Below are 19,877 nucleotides of genomic sequence, written 5' to 3' on the forward strand. Positions count from 1 at the left end.
TTAGCTATAAGGGAAATGTAGATCAAGACTACAATGAGATACCAAACTATAAGAACGGCTGCTGTTAAACAAACAGGAAACTACAAATGTTGTAGAGGATGTGGAGAAGTTGGGACACTTATGCACTTCTGGTGGGAATGTAAAATGGTACAGCTGCTATGGAAGACACTTTGGCAGTTCCTTAGGAAACTAAACATCAAGTTGTCATATGACCCAGCGATAGCACTACTTGGTATACCCAGAAGAGCTGAAAGAAGTGACACAAACCTTTGCACATTGATGTTCATAGCAATATTATTCACAATCGCCAAAAGATGGAAACCATCCAAATGCCCATCAACAAGTGGATTAACAAAATGTGGCATATACATATGATGGAATATTATGCAGCAGTAAGAAGAAATGATACCCTGAAGCACATGACATGATGGATGAGCCTTCAGGACATAATGCTGAGTGAAATAAGCCAGACCATCATAAAGGTAAAATCAGAAGTTTTTATGACCATGGTGAAGGTAAAATCAGAGGTTTACAATATAGAATATAGGGAACTTACAGATACATAGAAGCTAGAGACTGGTGAACTGTTCGCTAATGAGGTGAACTCAAATGGAAAGGGATAGATAGAAGTGAAGGTGGTTCTCTATTGGGTCTATAAGTAATATTACCATATTGAAGGTGAACATGATTGAAAAGGGTTTTATAGACTGTGTGTTCCACTGATTAACACTAGAAATATAAGCATGTTCTTGCAAGAACTACTTCAAAGGTATGATTCATATACAAAGACTAAGTCTGGGGGGAAAACTGCTATTGCATGCTATGGGCTGTGTTTGAAAGGCAACCATCAGCACTACCACAGCAACAGCAGGGGTAAAGAATGGGGTGAGGGACAAGAGTTAAGAAGAGGCTTAGGTTTCCTATTTCGTGAGGGTGTGTTCATGGGTTATCTTTCTCTTGGGAACAATGAAATTATCTAAAATTAAGAGTGTTGATGGACTGTGGACTTTGGGCATTCTACATGATGCCTAATGAATGCAGGTGCACTGAGAAGTAGACTGGCGAACGATGGTGTATACATATGTTCGAATATTGTGCTGCCACAAAAAGGAATGAAGTCATGAGGCATGCAACGATGTGAATGAACCTGTGGGACATTTGGTGAGGCAAAATAAGCCAGAAATGAAAGAACAATTGATTGTATTGTCTCCTTTAGAAAATGCTTATAAGAAAAGAGAGGCCTAGATTGTAAGCTCTTATGGCAGACACATTTAGTCCAGAGTGGTAATCGATATTTCTGGATTTTGAGAGCATGTTATTTATATATATATATATATATATAAATATATATATGTTTATATATATATTTATTTATATATATATATATATATATAAATATATATATATATATATATATAAATAACCTGATATTTAGAGATAATAACAAAGCTGATCAGGTCGGGATTAAGATAATTCAGAACACAGAGGTAAGGAAGACATTGTCTATATTTTAGAACCATACCTACACTTTAAGACCAAAAGAAAAAGGTTTATTTTGTCCAGAACTTAAATTTTCTGTAGCACATAATCTAACTCAACGTGTCTGGATAGCTCATTTAAACAATCGAAACACAGGGAGCCCAGAATAAGAATGAGGGCCTTTAATCCTATATAGCTTAATATAATGCTTGGATACATCCTAGAATATATTAAACAGATAATCAAAAAGTATTGACAAAGTCCCTTGAGGGATGGGAGAAAAAATAAGGAACTATTAAACTTTACCATTAGGGAATCCCCTGATACTGTGCCAAACCTTAGGGACACCCAAATCAATAGGCCAAGCCCTTGATCTTGAGGCTTACTCTTGTGAAGCTTATATAGGTAGCGAAGAAGCTAAACCGACCTATAGTTATGCCTAAGAGTTACTTCTGGAGGACCTCTTTTGTTGCTCAGATGTAAGCTTTCTTACATAAGAATCTGGTTGGCTGCCCAGGGCGCAGGGACAAGGGCAGACCTGAGGCCCAGGCCAGGCCCATGGTCCTGTTTCTCCTGGAACTTTGCATTCCCTCTGGGGTGTTGCAAGAATGGAGAAGGAGGTCAGAACATTTTCTCTGGCTTTAGGGCTCCTGATGTGTTGGGAGTTGTCTAAGTACAACTCTGCAAGTGAAATCATTGCCCTCTCCCCTACATGGAACATGACACCCAGAGGTGAAAGTCTCCCTGGCAGCGTGGGAGATGACTCCCAGGGATGAATGCGGCCCTGGCACTGTGGGATCAACAATGCCATCCTGACCAAAAGTGGAAAAAGAAATGTAACTAATAAAGTATCTGTGGCTGAGGAAGTTCAAATAGAGTTGAGAGGCTACTCTGGAGGTCACTCTACACAACCTTCAATTATAACTTGCCAAAGCCCAACCAGGACCATTCCAGCCAATCCTAAAGAACACCTATGGCAATATATAAGATTATACAAAGGTTCATGCACTAGGTCAACTTTCCAGAAACCTACAACCTCCAGATGGGTCCCTGAACAAGATAAGTCCTGAAACCTAGAGGGCCCAGCCTCTCTAGAACATCAGCTAGTTCCATCTTCCTACCCCATATTAGTGATAGCCCCTTCCAACATGAAAAAGTTAAAATGGCCATAGCCCAGATACCCCTAAAGTGAGGGATAGAAATTATTAAAGGTGATAGTGGAGTTATACAAAAAAGGTAGGGTTTAACAAATGAATATGATTGCTGAATCATTAAATTGATATTTCTTTTAATCTCCAGTATCTTAGAGCAGCTAGAAGTAAAAATCTAAAATTGTGGAATCAACTCATTCTAAACTCTGGAATCTGTTCTACAACGAATTGTGGTGCTGTGCTTTGAAATTTATTGCTTTTTTGTCCTTATGTGTTTTTTCTTTCACAAAAAAAAGAAAAATAAGTCAATTGTGATGATAAAAAAAAATTCATTCCTTCTAGCCTCCTATATTCTGGATCAGCAAGAAGGAAAAATCTGAGAGGATGGTATGGCAGCCCATAAAAAATGTTGGGATCTGTCCTATAACTACTTTTTCTAGCTGTTTTTACTTTTTTTTTTTTTTTTTTTTGCATAGGCAGGCACTGCAAATCAAACCCGGGTCTCCAGCCCGGCAGGCGAGAAGTCTACTGCTGAGCCACTTTTGTACGGCCCTTTTTCTTTAACTACTTTTACTTTTTTATTTTTCCCTGTAACTATTTTTAAAGAGTGCTTTGAAAAGTATTGCTTTTTTCTTTCTTTGCTTTGTATATGTGCATAAGATACAATAAAAAAAGTAAAAAAGGGCGGGCCACAGTGGCTCAGCAGGCAAGGACGCTTGCCTGCCATGCCAGAGGACCCGGGTTTGATTCTGGGTGCCCATGTAAAAAAAAAAGTAAAAAACAACAAACTTAGCAAGGAAGTTCTAGGGGCCACTCTCCTGTGTTCCCTTCTTCCTTTGGGCCAGCTGGGGTCAAGGATGAGCTCCCCGTCAGCCTACTAACAGACCTCGGGGGGTCTCTCTGCCCACCATCCCGCCCCACCCCTTCACACCAAGACCCCAAGGCCCACTGCCCTTGGGAATCACCCGGGAGTTCAAAAACTTATGACACCTGAAGCCCAGCCCCAGAGACTCTGATTAAGTCTGTCTTGGGTATGGCCCAGTCACTCAGAGTTTGAAAAATGTTGCCCAGCAGCTGAAGCCAAGTCGCACATATGCACCCTACATCCTCCCGCCGCACCAGCCATCCACCTGTGGACCCACTGGTGAATCCACTCCTACCCTTGCCCTGCCAGCCCTGGCTGAGTCCCTGAAAAGTGGAAGTAGGGGGTAGTAATGGGGATCCAGGCCCCTGGTGGCGAGAGGCAGAGGGGCACAGGGGACAAGCTCAGGGGCAAGGACGGTGCGAGCTGAAGCCGAGCAGAAGACAGCAGCAGACAGCAGAGGGAGGGCTCTCAGCCCGCGCTGTGGGCAGAATTCAAGGCATCCATGAATTCGGATGAGAAAAACACTCAATCTTGTTTGCTTTAACCTCTAACTGGAATTTTGTACTTCCCTCCATTGTGAACATGGGCAAAATAAAATAGAATTAAATCGAATTTAAAACCGCAGAAGCATTCCCTGTGACTTTCAGAAATCACAGTAGAGTTTGTGGCAGATAGCTTGCAATACTGTTTTTATTCATCACTCCTTCAAAATTATGGAAGTTGTTAGACCTCCCAGCAAATCTAGTTATCGCCATGTTGATAAAGAAGCATCTGTGTTATTTGCTGAAACGCAACTTCGTGGTTGAATGTTTTGATCGCAGGATGTCAGTGTAACTGGTTTCCTTTATAACACTTTGTATTTTATTTTGTGCATGGAAAACATTTCTGCAAAGGATCCATTAGCTGCACCAGACTCCAAAAAAAGGGTCCTGGTACAGAAAAGGTTAAGAACTGTGGATAGACGATGAGGTGGGGGGGGGTGCTGGGAGATTATGAGTTGACGGAAATGACTACAGGGGCTGGAAGTGCCCTCTGTGAGTGGGTACAAGGCCTGGGTCTTCCCAAGGGCTGCCAGGGATCTCGAGAGGTGCCGTCCCTACTCTGAGATGCCTGGCCGTGCCAGCGACTGCCTGCTGCAGGCCATCACGACCTGGCTTCCCCTCCCACCTCCCCATTTCCACAGATAGACTGTGTTGCAAATACTTTGCACCCAGTGAGGTCAGACTAACGTCCGAGGAGGGTAGGCAGTCTGCAGGACCGCCACTCAGGGACCAGGGGACCCCAGTGTGGCAGTGGCACCCAAGGCAGAGTCTGAGCAGGGTGAGATGTGGGAGCCAGGGCTGGGGGGGTGACACAGGGGCTGACTTCGGATGCCTGGTGCTGCCCACCCCTGTCCGGCAATCAGATCCCACAGGACAACTCACGCTCTCCACGTTATAAAAGAGGCTGAGACTCAGAGCCGGCTGTGTCCCACCGAATGTGCCAGAGCTCCACGGCCCTTGGCCTCACCCCCCGCCGCCTGCTTTTCCCACCTCGAGCCACGGTGGTTCCCTGACCCTCTAAAAGCTTCTCAGAATCTTAGTTCTCATAGCAAAAGATTCACGGTTTCTCCCCAAGGCCCAGGGGAGACAATGATTTCACACCAGTGCCAAGAGAAATCATTGGCACGGGCTGGCGTGTCCTGCCCCTGGACTCTGCGTCCTGGGAGTGGACAGGAGAGAGTGACCGCGTAACAGGAGTGACAAGCCAGAGCTCCCTCCTGCCCCACCCTCTACCAAATCACTTAGGCCGGGGTTGAGGGGTGGGGAAAGAATGCTTTTTTTGTAATATGTATTGGGTAATCTGATGAACAGAAATACATATCTTAAAAATGAAGTTGTCCCTAAAGAGGGGTAAAAAGATCAAAGGTGATGGCAGAGTTATACAGAGAAGGGAGGGTTTAACAAACGAGTATGATTGCTGAATCACTATATTGATATTTCTTTTAGTCTCCAGTACCTTAGAGCAGAAACCTAAAATTGTGGACTTGCAACCCATTCCAGATTCTGAGATCCGTTCTACAACTAATTGTTGCGATGTGCTTTGATATTTACTGCTTTTTTGTACGTATGTGCGTATTTTTCACAAAAAAAGAGAAAAAAGTTGATTGGTGATGATTAAAAAATATATATTTATTCGTTCTAGCCTCCAATATTCTGGAGTAGCTAGAAGGAAAAATCTGAGAGGATGGTATGGTAGACGGATTTGGGACTTTTCCGGTTGTCAGTTAAAGTCCCAAAGTTGAAGCCAAGAGGCTGAAGGGGCCCTGTGTTCTCAAAAGAACCTCACGGATAGACACCCCCAGTGCCGACCTGGAGGAACCCCAACAACCAGCCTGGACCCTCGCCTCCCCATCCTACCCCCGTGTTCATGGGGGTTGTAATGACGCCCCTTCCCCGACAGGGCTGGCGTCCCCCAACCCCACTTCTACATGGAGCTATCTGGCTGGACTGCATGTTGGGGACTCCGGTAGCAGTTTTCCCAGTGTGGTAGTTAGATTCAGTTGTCAGCTTGGCCAGGTGAGCACACCTAGTTCTGTTGCTGCGGACACAAGCCAATGGTACATGAACCTCATCTGTTGCTAATTACATCTGCAGTCGGCTAGGAGGCGTGTCTGCTGCAATGAGTGACATTTGACTTAACTGGCTGGTGCTTAAATGAGAGAACGAAATGTAGCACAGTCTAGCAGCTTGGCATTCCTCATCTCGGCACTTGCAGCTCAGCCCAGGCCTTTGGAGATGCAGAAAGAAGTCATCCCGGGGAAAGTTGTTGGAACCCAGGGGCCTGGAGAGAAGACCAGCAGAGACCATCCTGTGCCTTCCACGTAAGAAAGAACCTCAGTGAAAAGTTAGCTGCCTTTCCTCTGAAGAACCAACAAAATAAATTCCCTTTTATTAAAAGCCAATCCATCTCTGGTGTGTTGCATTCCAGCAGCTAGCAAACTAGAACACCCAGGAAGTAGCTTCCAGCTTGTTGGGAAGGGAGCAGAAGGAGAGCCGCGGTGAAGGAAAAGCACCTCAAAATCTACTCTCCTGTTTTCAGTTCCATCCCGTTCTCACTTTTGCATTATACACTCCTCAGTCAGTCCAGAAACCCCTTGATTTATGAGTTCATAGAAGACTCCTCCAGTCTTCTATTGTGATAGGAGCAGCCCTGAGGGCTCTGACTGCTTCTTTTTTCTTTCTAATTGGGATAAAATTTGCATAACATACAACAAACCATTTAAAAATGTACAATTCAGTGGTATTTAGTGTATTCACTCGAATGTGCAACCACCAGCACTCTCTCTCGTTTTAAAATTGTTTCAACCCATAAACCACCTCACCCATGAATTAATCACTCCCTTCTCCCCCCAGTCCTCCTGTATTAGTTTGCTAATGCTGCCGGAAATGGAACGGCCTTTAAAAAGGGAATTCATTAAGTTTACAGTTCTAAGGCCATAAATATGTCCAAACTAAGGCATCCAGAGAAAGCTACCTTAACTCGAGAAAGGCCAATGGGCTGAGAACTCCTGTCTAACTGGGAAAGTACATTGCTGGTGTCTGCTGGGGTCTTTGGCTTCTGGTTTCAAACAGCTTTCCCCAGGGGCCTTTTCTTTCTGCACCTCCACATGCCTGGGTTTTTGGCCCATCTGAAGTCTCTCCAAATGTTTCCCCTTTTAAAAGACTTCAATAAACCAATCAAGACCTACCTGTAATGGACAGAGTCACATCTCCATCTAATCAAAAGGTCACATCCACAGTTGAATGGGACGCTGTGCATGGAAACAATCTAATCAAAGGTTTCTGTCCTACAATATGGAATCAGTATTAAAGGCTATGGCTTTTCTTGGGTATATAACAGCTTCAAAGCGGCATACCTCCCATCCCCTGATAACTCCAATCTACTTTCTTTTTTCTATGGATTTACTTATTCTGGATATATCGTATAAAAGGGACCGTACAATATTGTCTTTTTGCGTCTTTGAAGCTCACCCAAGTTGTCACATGCATCAGGGCTTCGCTCCTTCTTACGGCTTTCTAAGGGCTTCCTGGACAGCTTTCAGCCCGACCCCTTGGCGGCCCCCCTCTGCTTCCCATCTCCGGGGGCAATTGCTGCCCCTCCCAGCAAAGCCTGAGGATCCGGCCATACAGTTTGGTCACTGCCCTCGGTGGGGGGCTTCCCCTTTGCTGGTTTAGGGTTTGGCTTTCTTGGGTCCACCAATCCACTTCCATACACCCAGCTGCTTTCATAGCAGAGATTCTGCTATGAGATTCTGCTTACTCCTTCCTCTGCTGACCTTGCCACCTTCTGAGCTTTACGCCTTAAAAATACCCATTTCATTGTGATTTTAACAGAGGTCGGGGGGAGAAAGGGGCATCAGATGTGTGTTCCATCGGCTAACTTTATCCAGAAGTGCCCCTGCTTGCTTTGGCCGGGAGAAACAATATAAAGCTCTCACAGTGTGTGTTTCTTGGTCTACAGACCAAGGCTGAGGGATGGCAGGAAAAGGACCCAGAACTGCTGGCCCAGGGCAGCGCCTGGCTTTATTAGGAGTTTGCGTTCTGCCCCCTCTTCTAAGAATAGCCAATTAATTAATCAGCATGCTGGGCTTGTGTTATTTATTTTTTAGCTCACTTTAGCAGTTTTTCAGATGAGAGTATCTCTGAGGAGGTGTTAATTTACCATGACAATCCATGACCTAGAAACCTTTCCAGAAAACATCTTCATGTATCCCAATAGATCCTTCTTTGAGATCATTTTCCTGAGTACCTGCAGCAGATCCTGGGGTGAGGATGCTCGTGAGCTCTTGACCCCTGCCCCTCTTGCCTTCCCCTTCCCCAGCATCCGTTCTCCACCCCCTCCCTACTCTCCAGCGCCCTCTTGCGGTGCAGCACGGGAGTCCTGGCCGTCCGCATTCACCCTGTGCTGCAGCAGCTTGGACTGCAACGACCCAAAAGCGTGCATTAGAACAACCTGCGTTCACTTGAAGACTCGAAACAAAACAATATCTGATTTTAGGAACCCTGGGCCAAACCTAAGGAAGCTTTTCAAATCCCCCCAAATCCCAGGACTGCTTGAAAAACCTCAGCCCCCACCCCTCTCCTGTGCAGTCTGCCCGGCGCTGCAGAGTTGCAGGAAGAATCTGCAGTCTGGAGCTCCCTGCACAGTTGGCCTTGAACCTCCTGGAAGAAAGCTGAGCTGCATTTCACGCCCCCCCCCCTGTGTTTTAGCCCCTGCCTCTGGTCAGTGACCCGAGAGAGGCGGGAATCCAGCTTTGGGCCCTCTAAGTCCTGCAAAGCGGTCCAGGTCCTGCTGAGGACCAGAGTGGATGTCTGTGGCTGCTGAGGAGAGGTGTAGTTGTAAACAGGAAAACAGCATCAGAAGTAAACAATGCCTCTTTCCGCAGCTGCACCTCGGGCACCCCTGAGAAGGGCTGAGGGGCCTTGTTTTTGTTTTTTTTTTTTGGGTGAATGGTCCAGGAATCAAACTTGGGTCTCCCACATGGAAGGCAAGCATTCTACCACCGAACCACCCGTGCACCCTCGAGGGGCTTTTTCATAGGTCTGAGTAATGCCCACCTCAACAGGAGCTCTACAGGAGGCGCATTCAGGGACCATCCCATGCCCAAACTCCTGCCTCTCCCTCCTTCCCCAGGCTGAGTCCTGGCCTTGGCCTCAGCCATTCTGAGTCCAGAGCTGGTTCTTTACAGACCCTGCACTCAGTGCTGCGTTTGGGTGGACTGACCTGGGAGAGGCCCAGGAAAGGATCCCTTAAGCCTTCCTACCTGTGCCTCTACAGCTCTAAAGAGGTGGGCTGCTGGCCGGTGCTCCCTTCAACCTGCAGGTGCTCCCTTCAACCTGCCAGCCATGAGGCCCCACCCCCTCCCCACCTGCACAGATCCCCTGCAGATGATGCACTTGATGATTCTGATTCAGAATATCTGGGATTTCAATTAAAAAAAAACTTGAAACGGTGGGGAGGGCTATTTAAAAATTAACAAGTCTCAATTGCCCACTCTTACAGATGGGAATCAGAGGCTTTGTAAGACCCGGGAGCAGGGAGAAGCAGAGCAGGGAAGCAGGAAAAGTGGCCAAGGGTGCAATTTCAGCTAAAGGCACAGTCTTGGTCTCTGGAATGTACTACACTTGGGAGTTGACCCTGATTCCAGCCAAGGGAGCTGCCCTTTCCTTCACTAGCAGTTCTAGGATATGGACACCTCAGGGGGCATATCAACACCAGGCCCTTCTAGCTTGAAACTCCCAGGTCCCAGCCTGCGATGGGCTGAAGCTGTACACACCTGCAAAAAGGTCATGTTGTTAAACTCAAACCATTCCTGTGGGCGTGGACCCATTGCAAGTAGGATCTTAAACTGAGATGTGACCCACCTCGTTCAGGGTGGGTCTTAATCCTCTTACTGGAATCCTTTATAAGAGGACAAAAGACAGAGAGAAGATACAGAAAAAAAGCCCCAGAGGCCAGCGCCCTGCAGCCCTGCGCCTCGGTGCTGCCCTCCCCGCCCTGCTCTGCCCGCTATGGCTCCCGGCGGCGCCTGCCCCGCGCTCCCCGCGCTCCTGGCCCTGCTTGGGGCTCTGCTCCCAGGGCCTGGCAGTGCCAAACGTCAGTGGACCCCCCCAGAAGCCACCCTACCGCGAGGAGGTTCCGCGCGCGTGAACTGCAGTGCCAGCTGTGACCACCCCACCTTCTTGGGCCTGGAGACCACACTGACCCAGATGGAGGTGGCCAATGGAAGCAACTGGAAGGTCTTTGAACTGAGCGACGTGGACCAAGACAGCACCGCGATCTGCTTCTCAAATTGCAACAGCCAGACCACGGCTTCTACCGCACTCGCCGTTTACTGGCTCCCGGAGCGCGAGGAGCTGCTGCGCCTGCCCGCCCGGCAGCCCGTGGGCGAGAACATGACCCTACGCTGCCGCGTGGTGGGCGGGGCGCCCTGGGCGCGCGTGACGGTGGTGCTGCTCCGCGGGGAGGAGGAGCTGAGTCGGCAGCCGGCCGGGGGTGAGCCCGCCGAGGTCACGGCCGTGGCGCTGGCGCGCAGGGAGGACCACGGCGCCGAACTGGACCTGCGGCCCCGAGGCCTGGGGCTGTTCGGAACAGCTGCCGAACCTTCGTGCTGCCAGTGACGCCCCCGAGGCTTGATGTCCCCCGGGTCCTGGAAGTGGGCACAACGGGGACCGTGAGCTGCTCCATGGAAGGGCTGTTCCCGGTGGCAGAGGCCTATGTGCACCTGGCCCTAGGGGACCAGAGGCTGTCCCCAACCATCCAGCACAAGGAGAACGCGCTCTTGGCCACGGCCAGTGTCACGGCCCAGCCGGACGAGGAGGGCGCCCAGCGGCTGGTGTGTGCAGTGATCCTGGGGAACCAGAGCCAGGACAAGCGGGAGACCCTGACCGTCTACAGTTTCCCGCGACCCAACCTGACCTTGAGCGAGCCGGTAGCCTCGGAAGGGACGGTGGTGAGCGTGGTGTGCAAGGCGCAGGTCCCAGCCATGGTGACACTGAGCGGGGCCCCAGCCTCACACGCCCAGCTGGTGCTGAACGCCAGCGCCCAAGACAACGACCGCAGCTTCTCCTGCTCTGCGACCCTGGAGGTGGCCAGGCAGCTGCTGCACAAGACCGAGACTCGGGAGCTGGAGGTTCTGTATGGCCCCCGACTCAACGAGGACACCTGCCCAGGAAACTGGACGTGGCAGGAAGGCTCCCAGCAGCTTTCCCTCCCGCCGGCCCAAGCTGCTTTCCCTCCGGACGGGCGCCTTTTCCTATCAGATCCAAAGGCACTATATGGACTGGCAGTGCCGGCGCATGCCGGGCTGCTCCCGTAAGCCCTTAGCCTCCCACACTGAGGCTGAGCTCTGTGAGCCAGCTCCCCGCCCCCGCCCACGTCCCTGCCAGCACTTACAGTGACAGTCCGCATGACACTCGGTGGCCGTGCCTGAATGTGGGTACCTGCTCCTTGAGACCTAAGCCCCGGTGTTCCATGAAATGACCGCCATGTACCAGGCCTCATCCTGTCTGTGGCTTCCCAGCAGGACTGTGCAGGAACACAAATTTCTGCAGATGGATGGAGACCCAGCAGACATGTGGGAGGTGGGGGTGAGGGGGGTGGCATGGCCTGAGAGGACCCTTCCCAGCTCTGGAAACCTCTCCCTCGTGTCAATAAAGCCTTTTCATCCTCCCCCCCCAAAAAAACAAAACAAAAAACAAAAAAGCCCCAGAGAAGCTGACAGAGAAAAGCCGGAAGCTAAAGGCAATGAAACCCGGGAAGAAAGGACAAGCAGATGTCAGGTGACAGAGGAGCTGAGGATTGCTGGTAGCCAGTCCTGGGGAAGAAAGCCTCGCTCTTTGATGCTTTGATGTGGCTATTTCCATGTCTTCAGAACTCTACTTGGAAGTTAATAAATCCCCATTGTAAAAGCCAACTCATTCCTGGTATATTACATTTCGGCAGCTTTAGAAAACTAAAACAGTCTTAGAAGCAAAGCCCCCAAAGGGGGATGGGTGCACAGAGTTGGTGAAGGGACCACAGGACCTGGGCAAGCACCAAACCTCCTGCTGTTCAGAGCAAAGACTCGGAATGGAATTCTCTAAAAGCTCACTGGTGCTCACTGGGTCACAAAATCCTAAAGTGAGAAAGAAGGTTAGAGGTTCACCCTGTAATCATGGGTTGGCTTAAACAACAGGAATACATTGGCTCATGGTTTCAGAAGCTAGCAAGTGTCAGCAAGGCTATGTTTTTCTGGTGCTGGCTTGCCACAACCCTTGGGGTTCTTTGCTGGCATCTCTGCCTAAATCACAGTGTGATTTGCTTCTTTCTCTGGCTGCTTCCGACTTCTGGCCTCTAATGACTGACTGTGCCTGAATTTCCTCTTTTTATAAGAACTCCTTGTAAAAGAACTTATAAAACTTCTTTATAAGAAGTCATATGTTCAAGGTTCGCCTAATTTAATTTGGTTTCATCTAAATAGGATCTTCAAAGATTGTATTCACAAATGAGTCCACACCTAAATTGATGACACTTTCAGAAGTCCTATTTAAAAATGGGTTCACATAAGTACATGGAACCTTGAATAGGGCATGAGGTTTTGTAGGTTTGTCCAGTGTGATAGCCTGATAAATCCCAGAGTGATTTGAACAGTGAATAAAGAAGTATTTGCAAAGTCCCCTTGGGGGAAAGGCGAGAAAAGGGGAAAATTCAACTTCACCATTTGGAGAATTCCTGATATTCTCACAAGCAGTGGGGACAACCAAATCAATAGGCTGAGCCCTCAATCTTGAGGTTTGTTCATATGAAACTTATCCCTGCAAAGGATAGGCTAAGCCTACTTAAAATTAGGCCTAAGAGTCATCCCCAGAGAACCTCTTTTGTTGCTCAGATGTGGTCTCTCTCTCTCAGCCAACACGACAAGCAAACTCACAGCCCTCCCCCTCTCTACGTCGGACATGATCCCCAGGGGTGTAAACCTCCCTGGCAATGTGGGACAGAAATCCTAAAATGAACTGGGACTCAGCATTAAGGGATTGAGAAAGTCTTCCCAACTGAAAGGGGAAAGAGAGAAATGAGACAAAATAAAGTGTCAGTGGCTAAGAGATTCCAAGTAGAGTTGAGAGGTTATTTTGGAGGTTATTCTTATGCATTATATAGGTATCCCCTTTTTAATCTAAGGTGTATTAGAGAGGCTAGAGGGAAGTGCCTGAAACTGTAGGGCTGTGTTCCAATAGCCATGTTTCTTGAAGATGATTGCATAATAATATATAGAGTTTACCAATGTGACTGTGTGATTGTGAAAACCTTGTGTCTGATGCTCCTTTTATCTACGGTATGGAGAGATGAGTAAAACATGTGGATTAAAAATAAATAAATAATAGGGGGAACAAATGTTAAAATAAATTTAGTAGATTAAAATGCTAGTGATCAATAAAAGTGAGTGGTAAGAGGTATAGAGAAAAAATAGGGGAAACAAAGGCTAAAACATACTGGGTAGATGGAAATACTAGCAGGCAATGAGAAGGAGGGGTAAGGGGTATAGTATGCATGAGTTTTGTTCTTTTTTCTTTTTATTTCTTTTTCTGAATTGATGCAAATGTTCTAAGAAATTATCATGGTGATGAATATACAACTATGTGATGATATTGTGAGTTATTGATTATATACCAAGAATGAAATGATCATATGGTAAGAATGTTCATGTTTGTATGTTGTGATGTTTAAAAAAAAAATTTTAAATAAATAAATAAATAATAGGGGGAGCAAATGTTAAAAAAAAATAGATGGATACATAGGGAAAAATGTACCTATTGCAAACTATCAACTATGCTTTGCAGTAATATTTTTAATTCTTCCACTAACAGTTAAACATGTACCACATCAATACTGTTGGTCAATGGGTGGGGCGAGGGGAGGGATAAGGAGGGGAGCATTTACGTTTTATTTTTTATTTTTATTTCCTTTCCAGAGTAATGAAAATGTTCCAAAATTGGAACATTTTGGAGGTATGCACAACTACTTGATGATACCATGAGCCAGTGATTGTAGACTTCAGATGGTCTGTGTGGTGTGTGAGTGTATCTCAATAAAGCTGTATTTAAATATATATATATAGTTGGCAATGATTTCTTAGGCATTATACCCAAATCACAAACAATGAAAGATAAAATAGATAAATGAGATCGCCTCAAAATTAAAAGTTTATTTGTGCTTCAAAGGACTCTGTCAAGAAAATGAAAAGGCAACTTATTCAGTGGAAGAAAATATTTTGAAATACCACATATCTAATAAGTGCTTAATGATGTCAGAATATATGAAGACTATATCCAGAATATATACAACTCAACAACTAAAAATGGGCAAAAGACTTGAATAGACATTTTTCCATAGAGGAAATGGAAACAGCACATGAAAAGATGTTTGCTATCACTAGCTATTTGAGAAATGTAAATCAAAACCACAATGAAACACCATTTCACACCTAATAGAATCAGCATTATTAAAAAGAAAACAGAAAACTACAAGTGTTAGAGAGGCTGTGGAGAAACAGGAGCACTCATTCATTGCTGGTGGGAATGTAAAATGGTGTGGCCACTATGGAAGACAGTTCCTTAGGAAACTAAGTATAGAATTGCCATATTATCTGGCAGTCCTGCTATTAGGCATATACTCAGAAGAACTGAAAGCAGGGGTTCCAACAGACATTTGCACACAGACATTTGGCAGTATTCACAATTGTCAAAAGATGGAAGCAACCCAAGCATCCATCAACAGTCATGAAGGGATGAGTAAAATGTAGTACTCACAATACGATGGAATATTATACAGCTATAAGAAGGAATGAAGTTCTGATGCATGTGACAACATGGATGAACCTTGAGGACGTGGTGTCATGTGAAATAAGCCTGACACAATAGGGCAAATATTGTATGATCTCACTGATATGAACTAATTATAACAAGCAAACTCATGGAGTTAGGATCTAGAATACAGGTAACAGGGAGAGAATGGGGCTAGAAAATGGGGAGGATATCTTTAATTTGTACATAATTTCTATTTAGGTTGACTATATAATGTCTAGAAATGGATAATGGTGATGGTTGCACATTATGAGTATAATTAACAGCACTAAATAATGTTTGTGAATGTGAATAAAAGGGGAAGTTTAGTACCTTTTGATTGGGTAGTTTCATGGAGATGTGTCTCCACCCATTCAAGGTGGGGTTGCTTACTACTAGAGTCCTTAAAGTGGGAACCATTTTGGAAAGTGCCGACAGAGCCTAGGCAGCCACAGACCTCTGGAGATGCAGAAGGAAAATGCCCCTGGGGAAGCCTTATGAAATGGGGAAAGAAAACTAGGAGACATCACCATGTTCCTTCCCAGATGAGAGAGGTGTCCACAAGTCAGAGACCCCAGCAGATGCCAGCCCATGAGAGTTCCCAGATGACAAAGATGTTCTAGATGGCATCGGCCTTTACTGAGTGAAGTTAACCTCTTGTCGGTGCCCTAATTTGGACATTTTCAGGGCCTTAAAAACAAAAATTTACAGCTTAATAAATTCTTTTTATAATAGCTGTTCCGTTTCTGGCATATTACATTCCGGCAGCTTTAACAAAGTAAAACACTGTATAACACAATGAATTTTGTATATGATGGACTGTGGTCAACAGTACAAATATAAGAATGTTTTTTTCATGAATTATAACAATGTACCAGGTGTTAATAATAGAGTGGTAAATGAGGGGAAAACATCTCATTTAAGCCCTGAACGGTATAGTTATATACTATATAGTTATAGTTACAGTTAACCCTGAACATTTAAACCCTGAACAGTATAGGTATATAGTATATAGTTATAGCTAACAGTAATATTTTAATATGCTTTCATCAATTGTAACAAAGGTACCACACTAATGCAAAGTGTCAACAACAGGGGGGTATTTGGGAACGTGTATTTTTTACATGACTTTTTCTGTAAACCTACAACTTATCTAAAGAAAAACATATAAGTAACAATACATTTTCAAAAATGAAACCAGACACAAAGGACTACATATTGTATATGTATATATGTATATACTTATATAAAATGGAAGCATAAACAAATCTTTTGATAGAGACAGAATTAGATTGGGGGTATGTAGGACTGGGGAAGGATGGTGGGGTTGAAAGGTGACTGCGAAAGGGTATGAGATTTTTCTTTTTGGAGTAGTAAAAGTTCTAAACTTGATTGTGGCAATGATATACAACTCTGTGATTATACCTAAGAACCACTGGTTGAACAGTTTGGATGGATTGTATGGCATGCAAATTTATATCAATAAAATTGTTTTTTATTTAAAGTACAAAAAATATATATTATATATATATATATATGGGGCTGCGAGCTTGGCCCTGCTGCGTTCCGGGAGCCTTGGCTATCTCTGCGGTGGCGGCGGCGGCCGACCCCGCGGCTCTGTGTTCCGGTGCCCGGACCATCCCGGCAGCCACGAGGGCAGCCGCCGCCGCCACCGCCGCCTCAGCCCGTGGGGTCCCCTGGAACCGCTGAGGGGCAGCCGGTAGCCCCGCAACCCCAGCGCTGCCAGCCGGAGAGCTGATCCGGCCGCCGCTGAGCGCGCTGTCCCGGCCGGGCGCGCCAACATCCGCGAGCCCCCGCCCGACAGCCCCGCGCGCGCGGCGTGCACCTACCTGGTCAAGAGCCACCGCCCGCAAGACGGCATAGTAAATCCAGCTATAAGGAAAGATTTGAAAACTGTACCGAAGTTCTACTGTTGGCCAATTGAAGGATGCCCTGGGGGCCCCGACAGACCATTTCCCCAATTCTCTGTTGCTCAACAGCCCTTCATAAATGCATGCTGAAAAGAAGCATAAATGCAGTAAGAGCAGCAATTCTTATGGTACTGAATGGGGGGTAAAAAGACATGCAGACCAAAGGGGGAAGAGTGAAATGAGACTAAGTGTCAACGGCTGAGAGATTCCAAACAGAGTCAAGAGGTTGTCCTGGAGGTTATTCTTATGCATTAAGTAGATATCACCTTGTTGCTCAAGATGTAGTGGAGAGGCTGGAGGGAACTGCCTGAAAATGTAGAGCTGTGTTCCAGTAGCCATGTTTCTTGATGATGATTGAACAATGATATAGCTTTCACAATGAGACTCTGTGAATGTGAAAACCTTGTGTCTGATGCTCCTTTTAGCTACTATATCAACAGAAGAGTAGAACATATGGAATAAAAACAAATAATAGGGGGAACAAATGTTAAAATAAATTTAGTTTGAAATGCTAGTGGTAAATGAAAGCAAGGGGTAAGGGGTATGGTATGTATAATCTTTTTTTTCTCTATTACCGTTTTATTTCTTTTTCTGTTGTCTTTTTATTTCTTTTTCTAAATCGATGCAAATGTTCTAAGAAATGATGAATATGCAATTATGTGATGATATTAAGAATTACTGATTGTGTATGTAGAATGGAATGATATCTTAGTGTTTTGTTTGTTAATTTTTTTAATTAATAAAAAAAGTTTAAAAAAATAAAAAAAAAGAGAGAGAAAAAAAAGACATGCAGAGGATTGTGGGAAGACCTTCCAGTGCATGTGTGGCTGTCCTTACGCCCGCAGAACTGCCTTGCGGTACCACATCTACCGAACTGGCCATGAGATCCCTGCTGGGCAGAGAGACCCACCTGGTAAGGAAAGGAAAATGGAGAACTCCATGAACAACCAGAAATTGTCAAAAAAAAAAGACCATTGAATCATTATTGCTCAATAAACCAACCTCTACACCAGACACTCAAGAACTAGAAACTTCAGAGATAAAGCTAGTGGCTTCCTTTGACGACTCCTGCAGCTCTAATGCCAGAAAACAGACTCTTACAACACCTCTAAGATCTCCTCAGAAGTTGCTTTTACCAAAGCCCTGTTATGCAGTTTTCTCTATGACTGTCTTTGTGCCTACTACAGCCCAGCCTGTGGGAGTGGGTGCGGCTCAGCAGGGCTCTGCCACGGGCACCATTCACACACTTCCCTTGTCCACAGGAACCCTGATCCTCGGCCTACCTTCAGGGGCTTGCTCTCTTAGGGACAGCCTGCGTCTCTCAAAAATTGTGACTTCCATTAATGTGGAGCCAATTAGCACAGGTGTTCAAGTGACCTTGGGTAAAAGTCCACCTGCTACTTTACAACAACTAGAGAACACGTGTCAGACGAGCAGCATTTCTTCCACCGATGTGCAGACAGATCTGCCTTATGCCTCCCCAAGCTGCATGCCTTCTGCACAGTGGGCTGCCCCAGACCCCTCTGCATTGTCTTATTCTCAAACTGATTTGACGTCTGACCTGCAAGTTTCACTTCCCATTAGTGTTCATACTCAAACACTGCTACCCAGTTCTAAAGTAACTTCATCCGGAGCCGCTCAGACCAATGCTTTTTTAGATGCTGGTTTCCAGTCAAGTGGGATCTCCAGAGAAACTTAAACTAGTGGAGTGCAAAGTTCCACAGGAGACCCAGTACGCATAGACCAAGCAGTAATGTGTGGAGACATTTTTGAGAGTGTCCATTCTTCATACAGGGTCTCTACCGACAATGTTATAAGCAACAGTTTGGTAGCAGAGACTATAATTCATAGTTTGTTATCTCAGAATGACCCTAAGACTTTAAATCAAGATACTGAGAAATCTGCACCAATTATAAACTTCAGTGAGCAGAACAGTATACTTCCTTCACAAAACGTGACAGATAATCAGACTCAAACCATAGATTTATTAAGTGATTTAGAAAACATCTTGTCAAGTAACCTGCCAGATCAGACATTGGATAATCGCAGTCTTTTGTCTGACACGAACACTGGACCCAACACCCAGCTCCCATCCGGCCCAACCCAGAATCCTGGGAGAGATTTTGATATTGGAGAGTTCTTTTCAGCCTCAAGTATCCAAACTCAAACGGAAGAGAATGAATTTAGCAGTCTGAACACTGAACCAGCCTTGGAATCCCTGAACGCAGAGACCCAAACCGACTTTTTACTTGCAAACACCTCTGCTCGGTCCTACAGTTGGAAGGGAATGCTAAGTTCTTGGACCTTGAAATGTCTGATACATAGACGCAGACAGACTTGTACTTCTTTTTAGATAGTAGCCCTCATCTGCCTCTGAGCAGTCTTCTGAAACACTCCAGCTCTTCCATGAGCATGGCTTCATCTGACACAGGAACCCAAACAGAAGTGATTTCCACTCAAAACCTACCTGCTCTAGAAAGCAAAGTTCAGCTGAACAGTGCAGAAATACAGACCATGAATACTGGTTTTGAAACTCAGGGGAGTTTGTTTTTCACCAGCAATGTAACTCAAACAGCCAGGGATGATTTCCTTCTGGCTGATTTGGCCTGGAACACGATGGAGTGTCAGTTCAGTTCTGTGGAAACCCATATGTGTGCAGAACTACATACAGTGTCTAACTTCTAAAAATGAAGTCCATATGCAGGATGGCATTTGGTTTTCTTCTGGATTTAGAAAATGGGGATCAGGGACAATGATATTAACTATTGAATATGGTTATCTAGATTCTTTGCAGTTCTTTGCCTTTTGTACTTGTAAACATGAAATTTGTGTATAAATATGAGTTTATTATAAAGTGTATGATACTGATTTAAAAATGAAAAAAAAAAATGAGTTCAGTTCTGAAACCTAGAGGGCCCAGCCTCTCCAGAACATCAGCTAGTTCCATCTCCCTACCCCATATTATTGACAGCCCCATCCAACATGAAAAAGTTAAATTGGCCATAACCCAAATACCCTTAAAGAGTAGAGCAGATAGATCAAAGGTGATGGTGGAGTTTTACAGAGAAGGTAGAGTTTACCAAATGAA

General features: G+C 45.6%; 2 pseudogenes; both read left to right on the forward strand.

Moving 5' to 3' along the window:
* The first annotated feature begins 10,049 nt into the window (after positions 1 to 10,049).
* On the forward strand, positions 10,050 to 11,356 carry LOC143653322 (intercellular adhesion molecule 1 pseudogene; annotated as a pseudogene).
* A 5,038-nt stretch (positions 11,357 to 16,394) lies between these two features.
* LOC143653323 (ATM interactor pseudogene) lies at positions 16,395 to 19,474 on the forward strand (annotated as a pseudogene).
* The last annotated feature ends 403 nt before the right edge of the window (positions 19,475 to 19,877 follow it).

This window comes from Tamandua tetradactyla, chromosome 13 (assembly GCF_023851605.1).
Source record: "Tamandua tetradactyla isolate mTamTet1 chromosome 13, mTamTet1.pri, whole genome shotgun sequence".
In the NCBI taxonomy this organism is placed as follows: domain Eukaryota; kingdom Metazoa; phylum Chordata; class Mammalia; order Pilosa; family Myrmecophagidae; genus Tamandua; species Tamandua tetradactyla.